Source organism: Alligator mississippiensis, chromosome 5, assembly GCF_030867095.1.
Source record: "Alligator mississippiensis isolate rAllMis1 chromosome 5, rAllMis1, whole genome shotgun sequence".
NCBI classification, from domain to species: domain Eukaryota; kingdom Metazoa; phylum Chordata; order Crocodylia; family Alligatoridae; genus Alligator; species Alligator mississippiensis.
In genome coordinates this window covers 72278335-72298831 of record NC_081828.1, presented here as the reverse complement: position 1 = coordinate 72298831, position 20497 = coordinate 72278335, and positions in this window count along the sequence as shown.

Below are 20497 nucleotides of genomic sequence, written 5' to 3'. Positions count from 1 at the left end.
GAAAAGGGCAAACATAGTGCCCATATTTAAGAAAGGAAAAAAGGCGGATCCAGGGAACTACAGATCAGTCAGCCTCCCCTCAGTCCCTGGAAAAATCAGGGAGCAGATCCTCAAGGAATCCATTTCTAAGCACTTGGAGGAGAAGAAGGTGATTAGGAACAGTTAGTATGGATTCAGCAAGGGAAAGTCATGCCTGACCAACGTGATTGCCTTCTATGATGAGATGACTGGATCTGTGGATGCCAGGAGAACAGTGGATATGGTATACCTTGAGTTTAGCAAGGCTTTTGACATGGTCTTCCACAACATTCTCGCAGGCAAGCTAAGGAAGTATAAGCTGAATGAATGGACCATAAAATGGATAGAAAACTGACTGGAGCATTGGGCTCAGTGGATAGTAATCAATGGCTCGATGTTTAGTTGGCAGTCGGTATCAAGTGGAATGGCCCAGGAGTTGGTCCTGGAGCCAGATTTGTTCAATGTCTTCATTAACAACCTGGATGTTGGGACAGAGTGCACCCTCAGCAAGTTTGCAAATGGCACCAAGCTGGGGGGAGTAGTAGATATGCTGGAGTGCAGGACTAGGATTCAGAGTGACCTAAACAAATTGAAGGATTGGGCCAAAAGAAATCTCATGAGGTTCAAAAAGGACAAGTGCAAAGTCCTGAACTTATTTTTAAACACTTCCATGCATCAGTACAGGCTGGGGGCTGATTGGCTGGGCAGCAGCTCTGCCAAAAATGACCTGGGGGTTACAGTGAAAAATAAACTGAATATGAGCCAACAATGTACCCTTGTTACAAAGAAGCTAACAGCAAACTGGGCTGCATCAGTAGGAATGCTGCCAGCAGGTCCAAGGAGATGATTATTCCTCTCTATTCAGCACTGGTGAGGCCACATCTAGAGTGCTGTATTCGGTTTTGGGCCCCCCGCTACAGAAAGGATGTGGACAAATTGGAGAAGGTTCTGCAGAGGGCAAAAAAAAAAAAAAAAAAAAATAGTGAAGGGGCTGGGGGACATGGGCCCTTCCAACCCCAATTTTCTATGATTCTATACCTAATATTGTACTGCACTCCATGGCACCCTCAGGGGAATGTCATAGCACCCTGGTTGCTGTGGCACCCTTGTTGAGAATCATGGAACTATGTGCACCAGGATTCCCTGATAACCTTATGATCCTATGAGTCTATGTAGTAGCCAAGAATGTTAGTGACAGATGTACTAATGTTAATGTTAAATGTGCAATAACTAAGGAGACTGAGAGTAACTTGCCTTTTATATTCCTATTCGAAAGTATGTTTCCATTTAGGAAGTGTACTTCATATTAATAATGTAGCTCAATTATTACTAAAGCCTTGCATATGAGTACACATGCTCATTCGTGTTCTAATTAGAACACTCCAGCATCACTTCACTGTCACAGGTATTAAGCCCCTGCACTTTATAAAATGGCCGTAGGGGTGCATTATCTAAACCTTAGATAAAGCATCCCATGGCTATTTGAAAATGTGTGTAGGCTTAATACATGTGACGGTGACCCATTTTAATTAGAGTGGCTAATTATAGTCTGGGAGCTGCTCTGGTGCACCACCACCACCCCTGAGCACATATATAGGCAGCCTAAGATACCATGAAAAGGTCCATCCCCAAATGGTGTTACTTCTCTCCACTCCTAATGAACAGTGGTGTGGCAATTTAGGCATGTATATTGGCATAAGCAGTCAAGGCTACAGGCTAGCTAACTACCTCCTAGCTGGCCCTTATTACTGGAGTGGTCCTGGCTGCCAGTGGTCCAGTTCTCCCCACCTGGCTCCAATTCCCTGAAGGTTCCTGGCTGCTTTAATATAAGCAACAGGGTTCTCAGTTTCCTAAGGATACTTACATGTATCTCAGGTACCTTTCTTTGTGATGTCTTGGTTCTCAGGTGTCAAGCCCTGATTCCCCATGTTCTGATTATACCCAGGAAAGCTTGTATCTGCCTGTTAGTACTATTATTCTGTTGGTCATAGGTTCCATCTTTGGGAAATGTTTTATCAAAAATGTGTTTCTCAGTCAGACAGTCAGGATGGAAGTCATGCAGAGTTGGACTCTGTTGTCCTCTCCTATTGTAAAGAGTTGTATAGATGTAATCTGCTGTGGGGGATATTTAACTCCAAGACCTGTTTCTTCTCAGCAGTTTCTCTTAGAGAGGTTAACTGTTTTGGTAGGTCGTGGAGAACAAGGCTGTCTCCAAGGTGGCTAATTCACACACTAACCATTAAAGCTTTTATGGTAGATGAAAAATGAGACTTCAAATTCTGTTCTTAAGTGAATATGGGGCCAATGGAATTTGTTTTCTCATGTGTTAGCTGTTGCAGTTTGAGAGGCATGATGCTATCTGATGTCCCCATGTCTTTGGGGTATAATCATATTAAATTAAATTATGCCCTCAGTTACTTTGGCGGAAGTCCACAGTAAGTTCATGGAAGGCAATGTAGGGAACAGTGTCCTCGGGATTTTTTGCCCAACTTTTTGAATTAGAGAAGAAGTTAAAAAAAATTGCAAGGCTGTTTTCTATTAACCTATTTCCCTGAATACTTCATCCTATTATTTAGGTGAATCTTTTAATTACTTTATTCTTTGTTAGACTACACTGTAAGAGAAAGGAACATAAACAGAGGTGAGTAAATACAAATAAAAACAACCGAACAAAATAAGTGAATTGCTAGAGATTCATGATCTCTAATCCATAAATAATGATTTTAATTTGGCATTGCACTTTCCTTTCAACAGAAAGCAGGAGGGGGCAATTCTTAACTTACAACATGTGAGGTCTTAATGTGTGCCATGCCTGCCAAAAAAGGTTGGCCACCACTGGCATAAATGCTCACAACGTAGGGTCATAAGCTCAATTAATTTTGACTGTGCTTGTGTCATCCCCTATGGCAGCCAAAAAAGGGGAAAAAGTTTGTGGTCTTAAGTCAATTCTTCAGCTATACTCCAGACTTTTTTACCCTCGCAAAAGAACCCTCTTATCCCGTGGAACTTCAAATCTGGGAAGGGACATGGCAAAAATCCCTTAGATTTAAGGCATTTGTATGGACTCATATTGCCTCCTTACTCTATTTCTCCTCTATGGTGGTACCTCTATGGAAATACACCTCTTTGGAGGAACACTGTGGGAATCAGTGGGTGTGTCTACATGTTTAGGGACTTAGCACTACATCTAATGCCAAGTCTCTCCACCCCTGTCATGTGTCCCTGTGGCTACCAGGGGGAGCTCCAGCTTCTGGCCACATAGCTGCCAGCATGGGGCAGCCATGTTGAAGCCTGAGCTAGCTTCCAGATTCCTGGTCAGCCCCTTTGTTGCCCAGGAGCCATGTATCCAGTGCAGGGGAAGCATGCAACAGCTCCCTTGTTGCCCACCCTGCCTCCCCATGTCATGGCTGTGATTCCCAATGCCACACCGCTCCAGCCCTGTCCCTGCATGTGATGACCAGCACCCACACTCCTGCTGGCCATGGTGCTAGTCCTGCTGGCCTCAGCAGGCCCTCTGTGCAGGGCCTGCTGTGCAGGACAGCTGTGCACCCACTGGCAGGGGCCAGGGCACTGGTTGTGGGAGACCCTGCACGACCCCCTCCTCCTGCACTCCTTGCTCCAGTTTATCTCAGTAGTGGTGGCACTGCGGTTAGTGCCTGCCAATGCTATATTGCCATAGGGATGAGCTACATCACCATATCTCATCACTACAGCAACATAGCATCTTGTGTAGATGCATCCAGCATCAATTTAAATTAATCCAAAGGGAGTCCCTTTATAATTGCACAAAGCTCTGTGTGTGAAACACAGTATAAGATAAAGAAAATCACATGCCAGTGTAATCTTTCATGAATACTTGTGGTTCTGAAACAGGATAACTACCATGGAGAGCATTTACCTCCACACCTCAAAACATAGACCATCAGGCATACACACAGGGGTTTCCAAAAGATTGGGTGACAGGGAGTTTTCAACATAAGCATAGCTATTACCTGCCTTCCTCCCCAACAGAATTCTATCTGTCACAGATTTCTGTTCACTTCCTCATTTCCAACAAGACTCACAGAATTAAAGAGAGAATAGAAACACAGCACAAGTGAATGCTGCTTGAAGCAGCTGTAATTTTCATGGACACTTGAGTGGTTAGATGGGAAGCATTTCTTAAAGCATACAGAAAGATCATGCCACAGAGATAAGTAGGGACCTACTTAAATTGTGATTTAACAGATTTTACAAAAATCATGAAATTGGGCTCTTGTCTATGAAAACTGCAGGAAAAAAAAACAAACAAGCAAAAAATAAACTTACTAAAAATAAAATTCTGGTTCTCCACTGGGAGCCAGTAGTCCTCCCAGACACACAGTCCACCATGGGGAAAGAGGGAGGGGGGCTGCTGATAGAAAGGTGAACAGGCAAGATGGTTGGTGCCCCCATCCCTCGCTGCTGATTACCTGAGAGGGCTGCCTGTCATACAGCCCCACATTTCTCCACCAATCAGTGGTGAGTGGCAGGGCCACATGATGGACAGCCCTCTCAGCCCATCAGCAGCGAGGACAAGGGCCATATGATGGGCAGCCCCTGTTCAATTAGTGACAGAGGGTGGGACAACCAGGGCCCCTTGGCCAATCAGAGACATGGAGGGGACCCTCTATGATAAGCCCATGAAAATAGTGGCCAGCCTGTGATCTGCCTGTGGAATCAGCCAGTTGCCTCCTTGAGTTGGGTAGACCCCTAGAGATAAGTACATCTGTATTAACAGTAGATCTTCTCTATACAACAAAATATAACACATACAACAAAATCATAACAGGCTCCAAAGAGCCACTATGGTCTATTGAGTAAAATATGCCTTTTTAGAACTGTTCAAATATATACTGTATTTACTCGAATATAGATCAATCCCCAATAATTAGATTATACATATGGAAACTTTACAAATTTGTTATAGTTTTCCAGATATTCAATTTAATTATTGGAGGTTTGCCTTGTTTTTAGCCCCTCCCATCACTACAGCAAGGAAAATAAATCTAGAGGGTTAGGTAGCCTCCTTGACATTTGTAGTACCTATAGAATTAGATCATCCAGAACTGATGCATTTTACTGTTTTTGAAACTGCTGCAAGTTTTAGCAGAGATACCCCATAAACACACTTTTAAGCAGCACGTTGGTACCTAATTATATATAATACGAACTATGCATGCTATTAGTCCAAAGTCAAAACACACATGATTTACCATATAGCTTATTGGACTGAGCCCCAACAGAGTCAACAGCATTTTAAGCCATGGTGACTCCAGAGCTTAGCAGTGCTCAGTAGGTGTATGTACTCCAGATCCCTCCAACAAAGGTTTCATGTGCTAATTAGTTCCCTACTCATAACTGTAACTGGAACCGGGTGTTCTTGTCATGATAGTGCTTCAACAATTGATATGCAGTTGATGTGCAGGGCAGCCTGGTCTGGCTTCATCTCAAATGCTTTGATGGAAAATACGTAGGAGACACCAAGCAACAACTGCACACCAGAATGGGCTTGTATCGAAAATCTATCAAAGACAACAACAGAATATCATCTAGCAACAGTACACACATAAGCTGCAGGTGCTTTGTCAGCCTGACAAAGTGTTTTTCAACCCCAAAGCTGGCATCTCAGGCAGCTAAGCTGAGCTCACCTGGAGCCTCACAACTCCACTGCAACCAGCAAGCCTCAGGCCTGCCAAAGAACCCTGGCAGAGTGCAGTTTTAGAGGTCATGCCCAGGACCTGGGGCCTTCTCTTTCCCCATAGCCCCATCCCATACCTCCAAGCTTGTCCCAGCATGCAAGCTCAGCAGGGACACGTGGCTGGTGTTGCACTGAGTGCCCCCTCCAGCTCTGAGATCGGGGCATTAAATGACTTTTAAAAAATGAAAAAAGGAAATAAGTGCGGATGGAGTGGGGAGGGTGGCAATCACTCCATCTGCACCTGGAGCTTGGGGAACCCCAACAGCGGGAGGTTCACTTTCAGGAACACCAGCTGCTCCACCAAACCAGGATCCAAGCAGGTGCAGTGGGGTGTCACTACATCCCCAGCAATGCTGAACACCCTCTCACTTGGAACACTGGTCGGTGGACAGATTAGGTGTTTGCAGGCAACTGTGGCTAGATCTGGCTGCATCTGGCTGTGGCTTGCCCAGTAGGCCAAGGGGTTGCACAGCAGTGGCTCCACATCCTCAGCAAGATAGGCAGCCATCAAGGCAGCACCAAGTCCTGAGAGCTACCTGCCTGATGATAGGGTCTGGTGCTTCTGGATCCCACCATGGAAGCCATGCCCTTGGCCCACATTGGCAGCGCCTGTGGTGGAGACTGACTGGTGAATGGTGTGCTAGCATGGGACAGTGGATCCCCCTGTTCCACGTCCCCCTGCCTCCACTGTTCTGCCTCCATGACTCTCTTCACTAGCACCTCCATCCACTGATTCAGGCTTTGGCTGCTACATATGCTGCCCTTCACCTTTAGGTCTCACATGAAGGTCAGCACATGGACTGTACTGGACTGCAAGGGATCAAGCCATTTCCTGATGCCCTCCTTCAGCTGCCTCACCAATGCCTGCAAGTCTGTTTTTGTTAGTCTATTTTGTTGTTTTTGTTAGTCTATTTTGATTGTTTTCCCCCAGAAAAGAAATCTGTGCTTTTTCTCACAGTATGCATTCACTGTGCAGGGAAGCACAGCATATATCACATATTATAATATAGAATTTATTCAGGAACACATACTACATACATTTATATATTTTATTTATTACATAAATACATAAATACATACATACATTACATAAATACACATATGTATACAAAATTCTATATATATTACATAAATCAGATTACATTACAGAAGAACAGACAGATTTTCCAGAAAACCAAGGCAAACACATTACGAAACACACCATGAAACATGCTGGAAAGGCAGCTGGCAAGACTTCAGGGAGGCGTGGTAGAGCAGGTAGAGGGAGAGTTGTAAGTATGCCCCCCCACCCCAAACTGAGACGCAGCCTCTTTCCTACAACTAGCAGGCATGAGGCTTCCAGTTTTATAGGCAGCAAGGACAGAGGAGCAGTGCCACTGCCTGTGCCTGAGTCTGCATCCCCTCCAAGAGCACCAGCCATAATCCCCAGTGCCACCACCATGACAATAAGCAGCACCAGCATGACAATCTCCTCCACCCCATTTCACTCCCCATCCTGAGCCTTCCAGTGCCAAGAAAGAGCTGGAGGAAGAGCTGGATATGGATCTGAGAGCCCTACAAAGGAAAATTCTGGGGAAGGAGGGGAAATAATCTGAGTTTGTGCTTCATACCCCTCAAGTTTCCCCTAGAGCCAGGTCTCCTTCCCCAGAAGGCACTTCAGAGGAGGTAGAGGTAAAGGGTGTGGAGGCAAGTGGCTCAGCTGAGTGTGCTCCTCCTGTTACTTGCCATGTTACACTAAAGGCCATAATCTTTAAGTATGTATATGGACTTAGGCACTTTAAGTGAGATCCTAGTCCACTGTGTTCAAATCCTGGGAAATCCATTGATATATTTATATTCATAATACACCATCATCTTACCATTAACACTAGGTGCATCTACATGTGCAAAGAATCCAGGGGAAGTTTACTTTTGAATAAATTACTTGAGAGTAAACTCTCCAGGGCACATGTCTACTTGTGCAGGGATGTGGGAGCAGATTTGCTACTCCTAGAAGCAGACTGACCCCACTCCCTGCAGCCTTACAACAGGCCCCTGCAGTAGCCAGGGGGAGCTCTAGGCTCTCCCTGGGTGCTAGTCCAGGGGCCAAGAGAGTGCTGTCTCCAGGTGGAGGTTGAGACATTGCTGCCTGCTCGCAGGAGCTGCCTGTTTCTGGGGCCGGCTCTGTCACTGGGGCCCGGGTAGGTTCAATGTCTCCCTGCCCTGGCAGCAGGAAACTCCCAGCTCCTGCTCATGATCACAGGGCTGGGACTGGGATATCTTTATCTTCCAGTGGTCACTCTGTGGTTGTAGAGCTGGTACTGGGAGAGAAACATCTCCCAGCATGAGCCCCATGACTGCTTGCACACAGCAAACTGGGAGCACATTTGTTTTTGGTCTGGCTTCTACACGTGTTACTGTACAGTAAGTAATCTCAAGTAAATTTGCTACTTGCATTTTCAGGTAGCAAATTTACTCACACTTAGAACAAATTACTGCAGTGTCTGCATATGTAGACATGGATGCTTACTGTGCAGTAATTAGCTTCAGTGCTTAGTAAAGTGTCTTGTGTAGATGTATCCACTGAGAGACAAAAAGACAGCGAGGAGGGCAAGGAGGACCCACTCAGGTTTTACATTAATTGTTTTTCAAGTACTGGAGTGGGGTGGAACAATTCCTCACATTTTTAACTTTAATAACAATCCAAATTCACTTTCTAACTAAATCCAAAAGATCCAGTAGGCAATCAGATGCTGAATCCAGAAAACTGAAGCTCAGTACACACAGTCCACACTATCCTTTCTTATCAGGTTAACTTGGTAGACATATATGCATATGCCCCATAAGCCTTCCCTTGCTTGGAGTACCTCCAAGGCAATAATAAAGCACACTTTAATAAGTATAGTTTGATATGGACCTGGAAGTATTCAGAAATCACTCAGACCTAAGGGGCCTCACAGAGGCCTGCTCCATCTAGTGGCTAAAGTCTGTTAGAACAGCTTTATGGAACATGCGCACCTCTGTAACAATTAAATAAGTTTTTCAATTAGAAACTCTACAGTTTGCCACATCTGATTTTTCCAGCAAAACACAGCAGTAATAGCATCTAAATCCTTGCCAGCTACAAAATATATACATAATATAAAATTTTAGTTATTTACAAGCAATCAATTAGATAAACTAATAGGCAATATTTAGGCTCAAGGTGTCCTGTGCTGCCATGTGGTCCTGTGAGTCTGCACTAAGACGCAACCACTGATGTCAGGTGGCAAGAAACCCATTAAAAATGTTTGAGTAAACAAGCACCTTGGAAGAGTTCATGGGCAATGCAATTTTGTGTTTAAGGTCTTTAAGAATTAATAGTTTAAAGAATTTAGAGTTTGTTAAAGACCCCTAAGATGTACATCTTAAGCAGTGATATTTGCATAGTAGGGCTTGCAAATTGCTGAGTCAGACAGCTAGCATAATCATAAATTCTCCTTCATAATTTAATATGAGGCCAAGATTTTTTTGTGATATTTTTATTGGACCATGTGTATAGATGGGTGAGAAATTTGACATGCTTTTAGGCACAATTCACCTTTCTTATAATCATGCTATTCTACTATTTTTCCTCAGTTTAAAACATGGCGTGTAATCTCTATTGCAGTCTATTCCACCAGATTGCTTTTCTATTTTAGAATAACAGACTTTGGTGTTGAACACAAGCCAAGTGTTCCTCTGAATAAACTGTCTTCCAACATGGTTGTTGAATGTGCACAAAGATGCAGTCTGTTTTTCAAAGGGAACCTAAAAGAATGCGGAATACACACCAAGCCACAGCATCAGTCATCTTTGCCAGAATTTCTCTGCAAGTGGTGTATGGAAAATATTCCATTCTTTTGTACATATTTAATTCCTGGAGGTCTATATAAATCAATATATGTGAATGTCTCTACATTTCTCTTACAGTGACCAGCAAGTGTATGCACTCTGTTGGTTCTTCTATTTTCTCTATAATTCCCAAAGTAATGTGCTTATGTAGACCCATCTCTTAGCCATAGTTGGAACATTGGGACTATTCCTAGAGACATGATTTGTGTGACAGTGAGTTATTTCAGCTCTATTATACACTTCCCTGAGAGCTCTGTAATCTCTGGAAAAATGTCTTCAAACTCTATTTTAGTTCTGCAGCAATTGGATCCAAATGACTCCTGTAGAAGCCTCTTACGTGTACAGATTCCCACAGTGTATGATAATCCAATCATATGCTTTAGCCTGCAGATAGAAAAAACAGGTAACAGCAGGCTAACAATACAGGCTGATCTCCAACCAAAATTATGCAACTTAATTAGTCATGGATTAACAAAGAGAAAATGTAAAGTGGTTGGCTAGTAATTTCACTCTGGAACGTTCCATGATCCCTGCACAATGCTAGACATTTTCCTTGTACTTTTGATGATGTAGGTTATTAAAAACTTTCCTCTGACAAACCTAACATTTTTAAACCCTGTGTGTTAGATGTATAACAGTCTCACTCCTTTGTCCCTGCAAATATCTTCCTTCCCTCTTTCTAAAACATCTTGAAGAAAACAGGTCAAAATGGTTCCATTTTGCTCTTCTGGGAAAACAGCAGGTTCAGCCAATCAGGGAAAAAAACTATCCACTATTACCAAGTCTAGCTCTTCAAAAATCATGAACTAGGCCCTAAGAAATCATGATATTAACTTAAATGTCGCATTTACTTTTAAGCAATATATTTGGGTTTCTTTGCATTTGCTTTCTGCTTTTTGAAACCTGTGGCTATATTTGGTCAAATTTTCAAGATTTTCTCTATAACTGTTAAGGGTTGAAATTTAGTTTTTGAAAGAATCACAACTGAGGCTTTCACATTATGACATGCTTTTAGCTGGAGGGGGGTCTCAAGAAATATATCAAATAATGCATTGTTGACAATGTGCCATGTTGACACACACTCACTTTTGACTCCAACTTAAAACTTGAGAATGCAATATCAAAAGATTCACTGAGATGTTATCAAGCTATTTAAATAATATAAAACAGAACAAAACAAAACAAATGTTCTCCCTAAACCACAGACTGATTGCTGATATGAATACCACCCCCGCTCCCAGCACCCTCTGCCCACTCAAAAAACAAAGAAGCCCACTGAACTGTTATACAAGGTCTGTGAACTCAAAGTCAGGACAAATTTTGAGTGATTTAAATTTTACGCATTTTTTTACACGGTTTTAAGAAGAAACAGTTTCTACCAACCAGTGGTGGTATTGCACAGGATTTGTAAAAGCAAGCATATCTCTTATGGACAAGGCTACTTCTAGTATTACATAATAAAATAATGTTTAAACATAATAAAATAAAGTTTAAAAATTTTGTCATCATTAACTGGTTTTAATGGGGCTTGACTGCGTTCTTCAGCAGAAATTATTAATAAGTATCTCTAGAGCTTTGCTTTATAAGAAGTTTATCATTGTTAGGCCCTTCCATAGTGAAATAATAATAAAACCCAGAATTGTCTTATCTACTATGTAAAATGGGTATAAATCATTAAAGAAACATCTTGAAAAAATCATTTAAATAAACTGTAATATTATTAGTAGTATTATTGTAAATAATACTGATAATAATAATGATGCTATGATCAATGCTGTTATTATTTAGATGTGTCTTTCCCTATCCAGAAAGGCTCAGAATGGCATATAATAACAGACAAGAAAACCCAAGAAAAACAAACAACAAACACCCCAATCAATACCTTAATACCTTAATACCTTAAAACTTCACCCCACTCCTGCTTTCCTGCCGGTTACCCAGGAAAACAAACCCTCCCATCCATCCCAATTTTGCTTCCCAACTCCCATTCTGAACTATGTATACAGAATATTTCTCATTTACCTCAGACACTGACCTACCCACAAACTTCCACTTCCTTGCCTCAAAAGCAGGGGACAGCCCTCCCCTCATTCCCAATGTCCATCCCAAGTCCACCCTCCACCTACAGAGGGTCTGTGGCCATCCTTTAAAATAAATAAACCCTCTTTCCTTCAGTAAACACATTATATTCAAAAGCCATAACAGGGTAGCAAATGATCCCCGCCAATTCCCAGATCCATCCCTCCTGAAGGGCAATGCTAAAGGTCACCCTTGAGTGGTACCCCAAGGCAGTATCCCAAGACAGCAACTACCTAGACCTGTGTAGGACCTGCAGGCTGGTTGGGTCTTTCTCTCTCAATTCAGATGGTGCCTGGGTTGGACCCTGGCCCTAGCCCTCCACAACAAAGGAGAGGGTCTGGGAAGGGAGTGTTGTTATCAGTTCTTCAGTCTGACTCTGAATTTAAATGGTATGCAACAACATACCGATACAATGATCTGTACAGATAGGAAATTGAATATATATATATATATATATATATATATATATATATATATATATATATATATAAGGTGAGTATATGTGATTTGTCAGGTGCTAGGAAAGGCATATGCTTAGTATAACAGGCATATACTTAGTATAACACATTGGTGCTAAATGAAGAGCCATCAGTAGAACTGTTGTGGTGACCCTGGCTTCTATATGTGGGCTTAGTCCATTAGGCCATGGTTTGTCTTAATGTTGAAAGCAAATTAAATTCATTCTTCAGCAGACTACAGTTCGAATTTAGCAGTTATGAAACACTGGTACAGAGCAACCTCAAAGCCCAAAGAAACTGACAAAACTAGCTGTAAAAGGCTTACACTGGGAAAGTCCTTGCACAGTTGAAGATGTGAATACAAGGTCCTAGTGCAGAAAAGGCAAATGCATGACATTTTGGAGGTATAGATATTATACACACATCAGAAATAATAGAATCTTTCACATAAATAAATAGGTTCAAGTACTGAAGCTGAAGTGGCACATAAAGCATGCACTGGTCCATTACAAGCTGCAAAAGTCTGCAATGGGCACATCTAGAAATGCAAATACTCCAGAAGCAATTTACTCTAGAGTAAAGTACTCTAGAGTAAACTCTCTGGGGCACACATCTACACATGCAGGGATGCAGGAGCAGATTTGCTGCTACTAGCAGCAGACTTCTCCCACTTCCTGCAGCCCTGTACTGGGCCCCTTCAGCAGCCAGGGGGAGCTGTAGGCTCCCCCTGGGTGATAGCCAAGAGGCTGGCAGGGAGCACAGGGCCAGGAGACAGCTGTCTTCTGGCATAGGTTGGAACATTGATCCTTGCCTTTGGGAGCTGTCTGCTGTTGGGGCAGGTTCTACCACCAGCGTCCAGGTGGGGACAATGAGCCCCTGCCCTAGCATCAGGGATCTCCAAGCCCTAGTTCTGTGATCATGGGGCTGGGGCTGGGAGATCCTTATCTCCCAGTCTGAGCACCACAGTCATGGGGCCAGGGCTGGGAGGTTCTTTTCTCCCAGTACCAGCTCTGTGGTCATCCTTCTCTCCCAGAGCCAGCTCCACAGGATCTCCCAGCACTGGCCCCACAACCATGGAGCTGGCTCTGGGAGAGAAGAATCTTCCAGCCTGAGTTCCACAACTCTGGAGCCTGGCCTGGGAGATAAGAATCCTTATCTCCCAGCCCTCACTCCCCAATCACACAATGGAAGGCAGCTCCCAAGGGCAGGGTGCAATCTCCTGCCCCTGCTGCCTGATGATGAGGAAGACATTTGCTCCCAGTCGAGCATCTATGCATGCACTACTGCTCAGTAAGTAATTGAGAGTAAATTTGCTACTTGCATTTGCAGGTAGCAAATTTACTCGCAATTAGAACCAATTACTGTGCAATAAACACCTGCACATGTAGACAGTGATGCTTACTGTGAGTAAATTGCTGTAATCTTGAGTAAAGCATTCCCTGTAGACTTGCCCAGTGAGACTAATACCTGCTGTTGGAGCTTGTAAATTTAATTATCTGTCAGTTATTTGTACAATGCCTTCTGAATTCTCATTCTTGGCCAGTGACACTGGAATACTACCACACTAGACCAAATACCTTGAGTACCTACAGAAATGTGCCTCTTAATCTTTTTTTGGCAATTGCATATTCAAAGACTACAATTTAGAGCATGATCCTTATTTGTCATCTGGCTAAATGTCAGGTTTTTTGGAACAAGTTAATATTGTTCCAGTCACCAGAACTTACTCCAATACAGTCTTGATTAAGTACCAGTCATTACATTTCACTTTCATCAGTTTCCAGGGAGATATCCTAGTAAAGCAGCCACCCCTCTTCAGCATGTCCCAACTAAGCAGTGTTTAGAGTAATAATATTTTACATTTATATGGGCCATTCATTGTCAAGCACTTTAGAGATTATACAGCACTCAGATACCATTCTGATGAGTGTATATAAATTCCTAGATGTATCCATATGAATAGTGGCAGTCTTTTTTCAGGTGGTAGGCAACAGCCAATTGCCATACAGGTTTCTGGACTACAGTGGAGGAGGATCACTGTTAAAATAAAACCATACCATTGCAAAATGAATCAAAGTCCCTTGACCATCCCTTGATCTGGGCAGAAAAAAAGCTTCAATTTTACGTGTATTCAGACAAATACACACAGTAAAATATATAGTATGCAATGACGCTAAGTACAGTCAGAAAGACCAAGGCTGAATCGATTCAATATTTGCAGGTTAATCTAAACTGCATAGAATGAACTGAGAAGTAAGTGAATAAATATTCACTTTTGAATCCACAAATACATCCACCCCCCCTCCCTTTTTGCCCCCTCCCTGCTCAGATAAAGAGAGGGGGCATGGCCAGACCCTGGCCCAGCTGGCTGAGTATGATGGTGGGGGATTTAAACCCTCATCCTGGCCCACACCAATCCCAGTCAGGTCTTCCTAGCCATGGCAGGGGGTGGGGGGAAGCCCTCAGAGGCTTTCTCCCACCTTTCTGCTCAAGCGGAGACGGGGGGCCTGGCCATGCCTCCCATCTCTGACCCACCAGGCATACTCCGGCTGGGGTCAGTGCAGGCAAGGGTTGGGGTTTAAATCCCCTGTCATACTCAGCTGGTTGAGCCAGGCTAGGTCTTGGCCCCCTGTCCCCTTTGCTCAAGCAGAGAGTGGGGGAAAGCCTCTGAGGGCTTTTCTCCTTCCCTCCCCCCTACCAGGCAGATCCCAGCTGGGGTCTGGTGCTAGGATTTTCCACCACACCCCTTCTGTGCCAGCCAGAGCAGTGATATTGCTCTGCCTCCTCCCACCACAGGCCCTGTTTACTTCCGGTTGCACTGGGGGTCAGATGGGGTCCTTTGCAGCTGCTAGGGTCTTCAGGGTATGGGGGCACAGCAGGCTTTCCCCCCACAAAACTCTCAGCTCTCCCAGAGCCCAACTGAGTGAATGTCTTGAATGTCATCAGGTTTTGATTCAGCCACCTTGCTAGCCTGTCCAGGTCAGCCTGACTTGCCAGCCTATCCACTAGTATGACTGCACTTCCCCATAATTTGGTGTCATCTGTGAACTTAGCCAGTCTGCTTCTGGCACCTGAACCCAGATCATCTACAAATATATTAAAAAGTACTGGTTCAAGTACTGAGCCCTGGGAGATGCCACTAGTTATCATATCAGCCTCTTCTCCTTTGTCCAGGTGATGCATCACCTGGCCATAGAAGGAAATGGGATTGGTCAGGCAAGACCTACCTGCAATGAAGCCATGTGGGCTCTGTCTCAGAATGCTGCCTTCCATTACCATGTTGTTGATCATTTCTTTGATGATTTTTTCTAAGATCTTTCCAGGGATTGAGGTCAAACTGATTGGCCTTCCTGGATCTTCCTTACTTTCTTTCTTGAAGCTAGGCACCACATTGGCCCTCTTCCAATCTTCACAATCCTCTCCCAAGTGCCATGAGTTCTCAAATATCCTCACTATTGGTTGTGCTTGTGACAGCTGAAATTATGTTTGTGTGATAAAGGTGCTTGCTGAAGGCTTTGTGAAGATTAGACTAAGTGTTTTTCTGTATTTGTTTAGATACTTAGCTATATGTTGTTGCTAAAAGCCTAATTAAAGTTTAAGTTAAGGCCTTGTATAAAATAAGGTCTAGTAAATTTAGCAAAACCTAGAAGTAGTAAGGCCTTGTGGTGCAGTTAAAATTACCTTATCAAAGGAATGTAAGGCTTGCACTGCTTTTGGTCAGTCTAAGGACAGTTGAAGTAAAAGGAATCTAAGTGGATGCACGTTATCAGAACCATTCAGAAGCTATAAATTAGCTGGAACATCTGGAAACCATTCAGAAGGAAGATACAGCTCTGTGAAAAGGATTAGTTAGCTGTTGCCTGGATCAGTAGGCCCATGGACGTCGAGGAGCCCAAGAACTGCATTCCAGGGTCCTTCCCAGTACCTCTCGGACAGCCCTGATTGGGGTTGCCTGACTTCGCTGAACTTTGTGGAAAGAGAAACTTGCTGTGTATCAGGCATCAGAGGGTACTGCCGATAAGTTGCTGACATGAATTGTTTTTGTCTGTCATTGTTTGTCTTGTTACTATGTGTAGTTGTGATTTTGTTAAGTCAATAAACCTTTCTTACCTTTCTACCCCCGACCATACTCTCACTCCCGAACCCTCCGCAGGTGGCTGGGATAGTGCTATGATGTCAGACAACTCTTTTAGCACTCTTGGGTGCATTCCATCTGGATCAGCTGACTTGTGGAGGTCCAGCCTCTCAAGCTATTCCCTCACAAGAACTTCAACAATTGTAGGCATATGGTCACCTTTACCCTGTTAATTGTTGAGGAGATAAGCTTTTTCCTGGGTGTTGGTTGTCAGATGCCCCATTTGGTTCAGCAAGGATCCAATGTTGCCCTTTTTTATTTTTATTTTTTCTGACTTCCTATGTATTTGAAGAAGGACTTTTATTTTCCTTAATTCCCGTGGCCACTTTGAATTTGGTTTCAGCCTTGGCTTTTCTGGTCCACTCCCTGCAGGTGTGGGCCAGTGCTGCATAATCCTCCTTAATGGTAGTTCCCAATTTCCATCCCTTATAAGATTCTCTTTTCAGAGTCAGGAGGTACATGAGTTCCTTACTGAGTCAAGGGGGTCTCGCAGCCCTTTTGCTATTTTTCCTATGGGCCAGAATGGACTTCCCTTGTGCTTTTAGGATCATGTCCTTAAGGAGTGACCACTCATTGTGGACTTCCTCTCTGTCAGATCATGGTCTCTCAGGACCTCACCAACCAACCTCCTGAGTTGTGAAAGTCAGCTTTCCTAAAGTCAAGGATTTCTGCATTGTTGACTGATTTGTCAGTGTTGTGATGGATAGAGAAAGTGATCAACTCGTGATCACTGTCACCAAGCTTCCTTTCGATCCTCACATCTCTGTCTAGATCATCCCTTTTGGCCAGTACCAAATTCAGTAGTGCCTTTTTTCTTTTCAACCTGTAGACTTCTTTAGTCAAATAAGTTAATTACTGCAAGTGAGGAAGCTTCATGACTGATCAGATTTGGCTGAATGGTCTTCCCATGAGATGTCAGGGTGGTTGAAATTGCCCATGATGACCAGGCACAAGGGCATGCAGCCTCTGCCAGTTCCCTAGTGAATTTGTGGTCAAGCTCTTCCTCCTGCTTAAGAGGTCTGTAATAGACTCCTGCAGTTATATCCCCTTCATCACTACTTTCTCCCGGTATTCTAACTCAGAGGGTCTCAAGTCACCCTCCTTCGGTGCCAATCTCTGCTTGTAGGGAAGTGTACTGCCCCTTCACACCCACCCTTCCTTGCAAAAGGATCTCTCATGTACAAGGTATACCTATCAATACCTGTGGTCCAGTCATAAGTGGAGTCCCACCAGCTATCTATTATCCCTATGAGATCGTATTCATTTTTACATAGCAGAAGGGCCAGTTTCTCCTGTTTGTTCCCCATGCTCCTGGCATTTGTGTACGGCAGCTAAGCCTACCCTGGGCTTCCCTGTCCTCTTAGAAGAGTCCCATCCTTGGGCAGGAGTAGGAGTGAGTTCCCTTGTGTTACCTGACCTGCTGATTCTGTGCTTATCACTTACAGGGCTTGCACAAATGATTGTCTGCCCATCCCCTGGCAATCTTAGTTTAAAGCCCTGTCAACCAGGTCAGCCATTCTAGCCGAGAAGAGCTTCTTTCCCATCAGAGTGACTTAGACAAGCTCTTGATATTGACATCTGTTTTCTTGAGGTATACCTTCAATGTGTCCTTGTAGTGTTTCCTCTGGCCATCATGATGTCTCAGACTGCAACTAAGTTAGGAGCAGAGCACTTGTTCTGGGAGGTGAGATTCATGCATCCACGCACAATATCTGGTCCAGCAAAGTTGGTGCTTGAGGTTCACCCACTCAATGCTGGTAATATTAACTTCATCAAGGATGCTGGCATTTCTGAAGGATCTTCTGGAGGCATCACTGATGGAAGCTCTCTAGGCTCTTGAGATGACAATGGTAGGTCACCCACATTTCACATCCATAGAGAATGGGTAAGATAATTGCATTGTAGGCCTGAATATCTTTGTCTTCCTGGAGATGGTGATCAATAAAAAACATGTCAAAGCAATTTCCCAAAGGAGACACTTGTGCACCAGATTCTGTGCTGGACCTCCTCATCAATATTCACTTTCTGAGAGAAGTGGCTACCAAAATAAGAGAAGTGCTCAACTATCTCTATGGTCTCTCTCTCAATACTAATTTGTGGAAGTGGGTCACATTCTTGGCCTGGAGCAGGATGATAGATCACTTTAGTCTTCTGGATATTCAGAGAGAGGCCTGAATTTTGGCAGGCTTCTGCATAGAGGTCTGGCATGGTCTGGAGGTTTTCTTCAACATGCGGAAGGATGGTGCAGTCATCAGTGTATTGAAGGTCAAGGGTGATTATGCTAATGAATATACCATTGATTTTGTGGCAAATTGTTGTGTGGTGAACTGTTCTCACTACTTAATGTCACAACCCAATGATTTTAGTGCCTCGGCATGATGGAATTTTCCCGCCACATGAGAGTCTCTTGCACAGCAAAAGTTTTCTGCTGCAACAGAAAACCCCGGTGCAAGAGAGTTCTCGCCATTCGCACGCAAATTTGTGTCCTGCTATTGGCCAGTTCTAAATTATTCCTACGTGGCGGCTAGTAATTGGCTTGCTGGCCGTATAAAATTTTGTGCGACTTCCGCCCAAGTTGGAGAACTTTGAGCACGCTGCAGAGTGCCTCTAAAGATATCTGACTTGAGGCTGAGCTGATCAATAGCCTGATCACCTATCGATTCTTTTCCCCGTCACCGAGTGCAATCCTTCGACATACCCTTTCCCTGCCAGCTTAATTTGTGGATGGATTAGCTGGCCTGAGCCTTGCCAGCTGGAGCAACTCGTGGAGTTGTTTAAGCGACCGGAACACCTGCGTTGCGGCTACTAGCGGTGTAAGTAAAGTTTTTGCAACCAATACGCTTTGTCTGCCTCTCCATTCACCAGCCCGCCCAAACGACCGAGCAATTTGTATACCACCTCGAGTCGGCTCCGTCCGTCCGAGACACTTAACTACTTAAGCAAATTGAACTATTAAAATATAGTTCTGTATTAAGCAAAAGGACATAGAGTCCCTTATTTTCCTATTATAGAGATAGGAAAAGTGAGACCAGAGTCACTTGTTTGGGTGATCCTGTGGTTTTAAGGCTTAGGCATGTCCCTACCTAGAAGGAACACCAGATTTAAGCTTTGGAATTACCAGATTATAGTTCTTGACCTATTATGAAGGTGAAGTCTATAACTTTCCTTTGCTTCACTTTCCCATTACATAAAATGAGGAAAAGCATACTTTACTTATATTAAAGGATTCTATTTCTACAGATTATTAAAGATGTTACAAATATTATTAGAGATATTATCCAGTCAGTATCAGAAGCTGGAATAAAGCCTTGGCTAACATGACCTGCGATTTGAAGTCATTCCTCTCGATCATAAGGCATGTACATCTATGGGCAGATTCAGGATTTTGTACAGAAGGGTGCAAGAGTAGCAACCAGTACTGCATGGGTGGCTGCACCCTGCTACCAGCTTACCTCCCCACTGAGAAAGGAAGATCATGCCATGGGAGCTGCCTCTAGGGTCTTTTTTAAAATCTCTGAATCAGTTAAGTATTCTCCCCCTTCCCCTCCTCTTTTTTCCTCCTTGCTCAGTGACACATCTGCTTCCCTCCCCTTCCTTCCCCTGCCCACCACTGCTGCTTTTTCAAACTGTCACAGGGGTGTTGGAAGTTTCAGAGCTGCTCCTGCTCCACTTCAGCTCATCTCTATGAAAAGCTGGGTTCAGCTGAGGACAGAATCAATGGCAGCGGTGGCAGGGAAGTTCCTCCTCCATAAACCTGCTCCCAGGATGGTGGCAAACACCTGTGGGGATTGAACATGAAGAAGGAACCTTCACAAGACCATTGCTATTTCTGCTGCCTCAAGCTGAACCCAGCTCCCCACACAGCCTGGCTGAAGTAGGGCAATTGTGGCTGTAGAGCTCCCCCTGTCCCAAAGACAGCTGGAGACAGTGAAGACAGGGCAGCATTAGGCAGGAAGGGGACAAATGGGAAGAGATAGGATGTTCCACTGATAGTGGAGGTGGGGAATTCTTACCTGGTTTGGGGGGTTAAAAAAAACCTTCTGCTACTCTCATGGCTTGGTTTGAAACAGGTTGTGACTGAATCACTGCACCCCCTCTGGATCTGCTGCTGTGTCCACCTTCTCATCCCACAAGCACAGTTGAATAGGCGTTTTGTCTGTGGAACTATAAAGCTGTGCAATTGTGCACATCATGCCCATATTACTGCAGTTTAAGATTTCAGGTAAAAAAAGTTAA